The sequence below is a fragment of the Furipterus horrens genome, unplaced genomic scaffold (genome assembly GCF_987537825.1).
Source record: "Furipterus horrens unplaced genomic scaffold, mFurHor1.1.pri manual_scaffold_12, whole genome shotgun sequence".
NCBI classification, from domain to species: Eukaryota; Metazoa; Chordata; class Mammalia; order Chiroptera; family Furipteridae; genus Furipterus; species Furipterus horrens.
In genome coordinates this window covers 55,112,285-55,118,233 of record NW_028327182.1, presented here as the reverse complement: position 1 = coordinate 55,118,233, position 5,949 = coordinate 55,112,285, and the positions used below count along the sequence as shown (strand labels likewise).

The window sequence follows — 5,949 nt, the reverse complement described above, 5'->3', positions numbered from 1 at the left end:
TCAGGATTCTTGAAAAAGGATTGGTAGCCATGACTGCTGTGGCTCAGTTGGTTGGGCATCATTCTGCAAAACCAAAGGTTACTGGTTCAAATCCAGATCAGGGAGCACAGCCCGGGGTTTTGGGTTCAGTTCTCGATCTGGGCAAGTATGAGAGGCAACCAATCAAAGTTTCTTTCCATCTCTTTCTCCCTCCCTTTTCCTATCTCTAAAAATAAATAATTAATATCTTTTAAAAAAGTATTATTGAACTACAAAGTTCCCCTGATAACCTAAAACTGATCTAAAAACCCAAGTTCATTCTTGATTTTTATAAATGACTAATGCACGAGTCATAGGCTTTCTTTTCTTTTACTATTTTATTGATTATGCTGTTACAGTTGTCCCAATTTCTTTTCCCTTTGCTCCCCTCTGCCCACTATCCTCCTTCCCTCCAGCAATCCCACCCTCCTTTAGCTCATCTCCATGGGTAAATTCTTTGGCTTCACACTTTCTTATATTATTCTTAACTTACCCCTGTCTATTTTGTACCTACCAATTATGCTTCTTAATCCCTGCACCATTTCCCCATTTTCCACCTTTCCCCCTCCCAATGAATACCTTCCAAATGATCCCCATACCTATGATTCTGTTCTTATTCTGGTTGTTTGCTTAGTTTGTTTCTGTTTTTATTTTTTAGATTCTGTTTTGATAGTCGTGAATTTGTTGTCATTTTAATGTTCATAGTGTTGATCTTCTTTTTCTTAAGTAAGTCTCTTTAACATTTCATATAACAATAGCTTGGTGATGATGAATTAGTTTATCTTTACCTTGTCTGGCAAGCATTTTATCTGCCCTTCCATGCTAAATCATAACTTTGCTGGATAGAGTAAACTAGATTGCTGGTCCTTCCTTTTCATCACTTTGAATACTTCTTGCCAGCTCCTTCTTGCCTGTAAAATTTCTTTAGAGAAATCAGCTGACAGTCTTATAGGCACCCCTTTGAAGGTAAATCTCTGCTTTTCTCTTACTGCAGTTAAGATTCTCTCTTTAACTTTAGCCTTTGGCATTTAATTATGATGTGTCTTGGTGTGGTCCTCTTTGGGTCTAGCTTGTTTGGGACTCTCTGTGTTCCTGGACTTGTATGTTTATTTCCTTCACCAAATTTGGGAAGTTTTCCTTCATTATTTTTTCATGTAGGTTTTCAATTGCTTGCTCTTCCTCTTATCCTTCTGGTACCCCTAAGATTCGATGTTGGCATGTTTAAAGTTGTCCCAGAGGTTCCTAAGCCTCTTCTCATTTTTTTCAATTCTTGTTTCCTCATTTTGTACTGGTCGACTGTTTTTTTCTTCCTTATATTCCAAATCATTGATTTGAACCTCAGTTTACTTCTCTTTGCCATTGGTTTTGTGTGGATTTTCCTTCATTTCATTCAGCATAGCCTTCATTTCTTCCCTTATGCAGTTGCCATACTTAAGCATATCTGTCAAGTCTGTGAGCACCTTTTATCACTGGGGTTTTGAACTCTACATCTGTTGGGTTGGCTATCTCCTTGTTTCTTAAGTTGGCTATCTCCTCATCGCTTAGTTCTCCCACTGAAACCTTGATCCGTTCCCCTTTTTGGGCCACACTTCTCTGTTTCCTCATTTTGACAGGCTCCTGTGTTTGTTTGCTGTCTCATCTGTTACGTTGTAAGGGGTGGATCCTTAGGTATTCATCAGTACAGGGCGACCCATTCCACCACGTTGTGGCACTGTGTGTGTGGGAGGAGTCTGAGAGGGAACAATGCCACTTGCTCAGCACTCACCCCTTTCCAGGCACTTCTCCCACTTCCCTATAGGCCTGGCACCTCTCTAGCTGTTTCCCTGGCCACTGTTCCCAGAGTGCGTGGGTCTGTGGATGTTCTAGGACCATGGGGGCCCTTTAAACAAATGGACTCTGCTAAGAGGCTAGTAGTTTCTGCCTCTGTCCCAACCCCCACTAGTCTTCACAGTCAGAAGCAATGAGACTTTATTGTCCCTGGCGCTGAAACCATGAACTATGTGGTCTGGTCTAGTGCTGGGAGTGCTCTCCAGGTGTCCCTCTTGACTTTTTTAAGTGTTTGACTGTGCTTTCTAGTGGCCTGCTGCTTCTGCTGCTTCTGCTACTGCTGCCTCTGCAGCTGCTGTCACCACCACACCACATCCTCTCCATCCTGGCTCCACCCCTCCTACCTGTCAGGATGAGTATTTCTTCTTTATATCTTTGTTTGTTGGACTTTCATGCAGCTTGATTTTCTGGAACTTCTGGTTTTCTCTAGTTTTGAGGCAGTTGTATTCCTTCTTAGTTGTGGAGGGAGATGCAGTGTGTCTGTCTAGGCCTCCATCTTGGCCAGGAGTCCTTTTCCTTCATTACATTTTCACAAAGGTTTTCAATTTTTTGCTCTTCCTCTTCTCCTTTGGCGCCTCTATGATTCAGATGTTGGCACATTTAAAGTTGTCCCAGAGGTTCCTAAGACTCTCCTTGTTTTTTCCAATTCTTGTTTTCTCATTTTGTATTGGTTGACTGTTTATTTCTTTCTTATGTTCCAAACCATTGATTTGAACACCAGCTTCCTTCCCTTTACCACTGGTTTTCTGTGGGGTTTCCTCATTTCACTTAGCATAGCCTTCAATCCTTCCCTTACATGTTTGTTATACTTAATCTTGTCTGCCAAGTCTGTGAGGATTGTTATCACCAATGTTTTGAGCTCTTCATTCTTTATGTTGCTTCTCTTCTTGTTGCTTAGTTCTCCCACTGGAACCTTAATCTCTTCCCTCTTTTGGGCCACACCTCTCTGCCTCCTCAACCTGACAGCCTCCTGTGTTTGCCTGTGTCTTAGGTAGAACTGTTGCACCTGTTACATTGTAAGGGTCGAAGCCTTAGGTATTCATCTCTGTGGATCAACCAGTTTTAGCACTTGTTCAGGACTTGCCCCTTTTCCAGGCACTTCTCCCATTTCCCATATGGGACTGGTGCCCCTTTAGCTGTTGCCCTGACTGTGGTCCTCAGAGTAGGTGGGTTTGGGGACATTACAGGACCATGGGGGGCCTTCTATAAACAAACAGACTCCATTGAGAGACTGGAACTTTCTTCTACTGCCCTAAACCCCAGTGGTTTTCACAGTTAGAAGCAATACAGCTTTATTTTCTCCAGTGCTGGAACTATGAGCTGTACAGTCTGATCTGGGGCTGGGATCACTCCCCAGGTGTCCCTCCTATCTTTTATAATGTGTGATGGTGCTTTCTGATGACCAGGCACAGTCACTGCCTTGCTTCCACCACTGATACATCACAACCTCTCTATCCCTTCTACACCCCTCCCAGCTGTCTGGATGAGTATTGCTTCTTTATATTTCTGTTGGACTTCCATGCAGTTCAATTTTGTGGTAGTTCTGGTTGTTTTTGGTTTTTAGGTAGTTGTATTTCTTCTTACTGTTGTGGAGGGTGGAGAAGCATGTCTACCTTCTTGGCCAGAAGTCTGATTGTGTTGGTTTTCATTTTACAAACAACACAGAGTCATTTATACATAACCTATGTGATAAGATTATTTATTTGTGGTGTCTCTTCCAATTTCTCACACACCACCCCTCCCATTCCACTAAGCTGGGCATGACTTTTGTGCCCCCTTCAGCTCCACCATTAACCCAGTGTCACAGAGGAAGTTTGTGGCTGCTGTATCAAAAATAAAAGTGCTCAAAAGATGCTTTACCTCTTAGCCTTTATTTTTCTAAAAACCAGAACTTGTTAGAGAAATCATGCTCTCTTCCTGTGAAGACACCAATGGGAAGAGAAGAATCTTAGAGACAAAGGCAGGGCAGCAGGAGGGTTCTTCCAGCCCTTGGGCTTTGCTCCCTGCTGTCCCCAGCAGAAGTGTCAAGATTTAGAAAGGGTTATGGAGGCTGGACCCTAACTACCAGGCTCCAGGCCCCGTGGATGCAGAGGCTTAAAGACACCATGATTGGTTTAGAAAATAGAGATGATAAAGAGGACACAAAACCCAGGAGAGTGGACTTGCAAGTTCTCTGTCTCACAGAGTATTATTTCTGACTTCTGTTGAGAATCTTGGAAGAAAGGAGAGAGATCTTAATAACAATGAAAATATAATTTCCTTCTGCCAAGCAGGCTGAAGGGTTGGAAGATTTAGTTTGATAAAAAGAAAACAAAACTTCTCAATGAGGTGGTGGAATGGGTCGATTGTAGCATCCCTGCAGCCTCCCCAGCAGATAAAGAGATGCAAATCTTGGTGAAGACCCTGACTGGCAAGACCATCATCCTCAAGGTTGACCTCAAATTGAGAATGTCAAAGCTAAAATACAAGACAAGGAGGGCATCCCACCTGACTAGCAGCATCTGAATTTTGCAGCCTACTTGCGTAAGCTCTACTCGTAAACCACTAGAGGAATGCCGCACTCTCTCAGACTGCAACATTCAGAAAGAGCCCACCCTGCATTTGTGCTGCATCTATAGGGTGACATCATCGAGCGCTCCACCCACCAGATCACCCAAAAGAACAACAGTGATGAGATGATCTGTCACAAGTGCTATACTTTCCTGCACCTCCGTGCTGTCAACTGCCACAAGAAACGCAGCCACACCAACAACCTACACCCCAAGAAGATGGTTAAATAAGGCCCTTCCACTACCTCCTCAGGTTCAAAGGATGGGCTTCATCCTGAAACCTGTGACCCTGAGGCCTCAATAAAGTTTCCCTTTCATTAATTGTGCAAAAGAAAGAAAGGAAAGGAAAGAGGGTGATCCAAGATGGCAGAGGAGTAAGTGGAAGCTACATTAACCTCCTCCCAGGACCAAACTGGAATTATAACTACATTATGGGGAAATCATCTGGAATAACCAACTGAACACTAGCTGGAGAGAAGCCTTATAACCACAGACAGACAGAAAAAGCCACTTAATCACAATGTGACTGGTAGGAAGTGCAGAGATGCGAGAGAGCTGGCTGGACTCCCATAGGTAGTAGATGAGGGGATGGAGTAACATCTCAGAAGCTGGGGGTTCCCCCAGAGAAGGGTTGGTCTAAACACCCAGCTGGGTTTCCCAGCCTACAGAAACAGATCCAAGAATAAAACAGCATCCAACTGTGAAAAGGGAAAAGCTGCAGGGCTTTTTGCTGGCCTGAGAGACACAGCTGGAGAAATAGAGAGAGTCTTAAAGGGACCACACACAAAAATATGTTGGCATCCACTTACCCTGGGATCTAGCAAAAGGAGGGCAGAGTGGACTAAAGACACTTAAGGAGAGTTTGGAGTGGTGGCTTTGAGGAGAGATCTTAGGGAGCAGCAGACGGGGCCCAAGTGCTGGCTCATCTCCCATATAGCAGGCAGACCACTCCCCTCCAAGTGGTGTCAACCTGAGGGGAAGCAATAGCCCCACTCGCAGGAATTAATCTGCCCTCTCTCAGTGCTTAAGGTTGACAGCAGATCACAGGTTGAATAGATTAACAACTGAAGGAGACAAAGACAGTGGATCTCTGGCACTCTCAAACAGGCTGCTGAGGCCCAGACTTGGACACAATATGACATCAGCTGGGGTGGCTCCAGGAAGAAAAAAAAGTGCACCTCTACAACAGTATACAAGATGTGGTCAGTGGAGTGACTCTCAGCCAGCTAGCCAGAGGGAAGGACCCATCAAAGAGCAACACAACAACAATCAAAACCCAAGTGCAACCAGACAGTCTAAATAAATGGCATAAAGGGCATCCCAAGAGCACCAAGTTCAGGAGATCAAGGAGACTGCACCACTGAATCCCATAGGCCTTCTACAACAGAAGGACACACCACAAAGACAAGAGGTCAAAGCAGGTCAATCTAAAAAGCAGAAACAAACAAGAAGAGTCACCTAAAAAGAGGAGAGAAAAAAACAACCCCTCCCCCCATCAAAAGGAAAGGAGGAATCCCCATAAAGAGTGCTAAATGAAATAGAGTCAAGCACACTA

At 44.1% G+C, this 5,949-nt stretch overlaps 1 pseudogene; it reads left to right on the top strand.

The window, feature by feature from the left end:
• Positions 1-4,227: 4,227 nt before the first annotated feature.
• LOC149996213 (ubiquitin-ribosomal protein eL40 fusion protein-like) lies at positions 4,228-4,625 on the top strand (annotated as a pseudogene).
• The last annotated feature ends 1,324 nt before the right edge of the window (positions 4,626-5,949 follow it).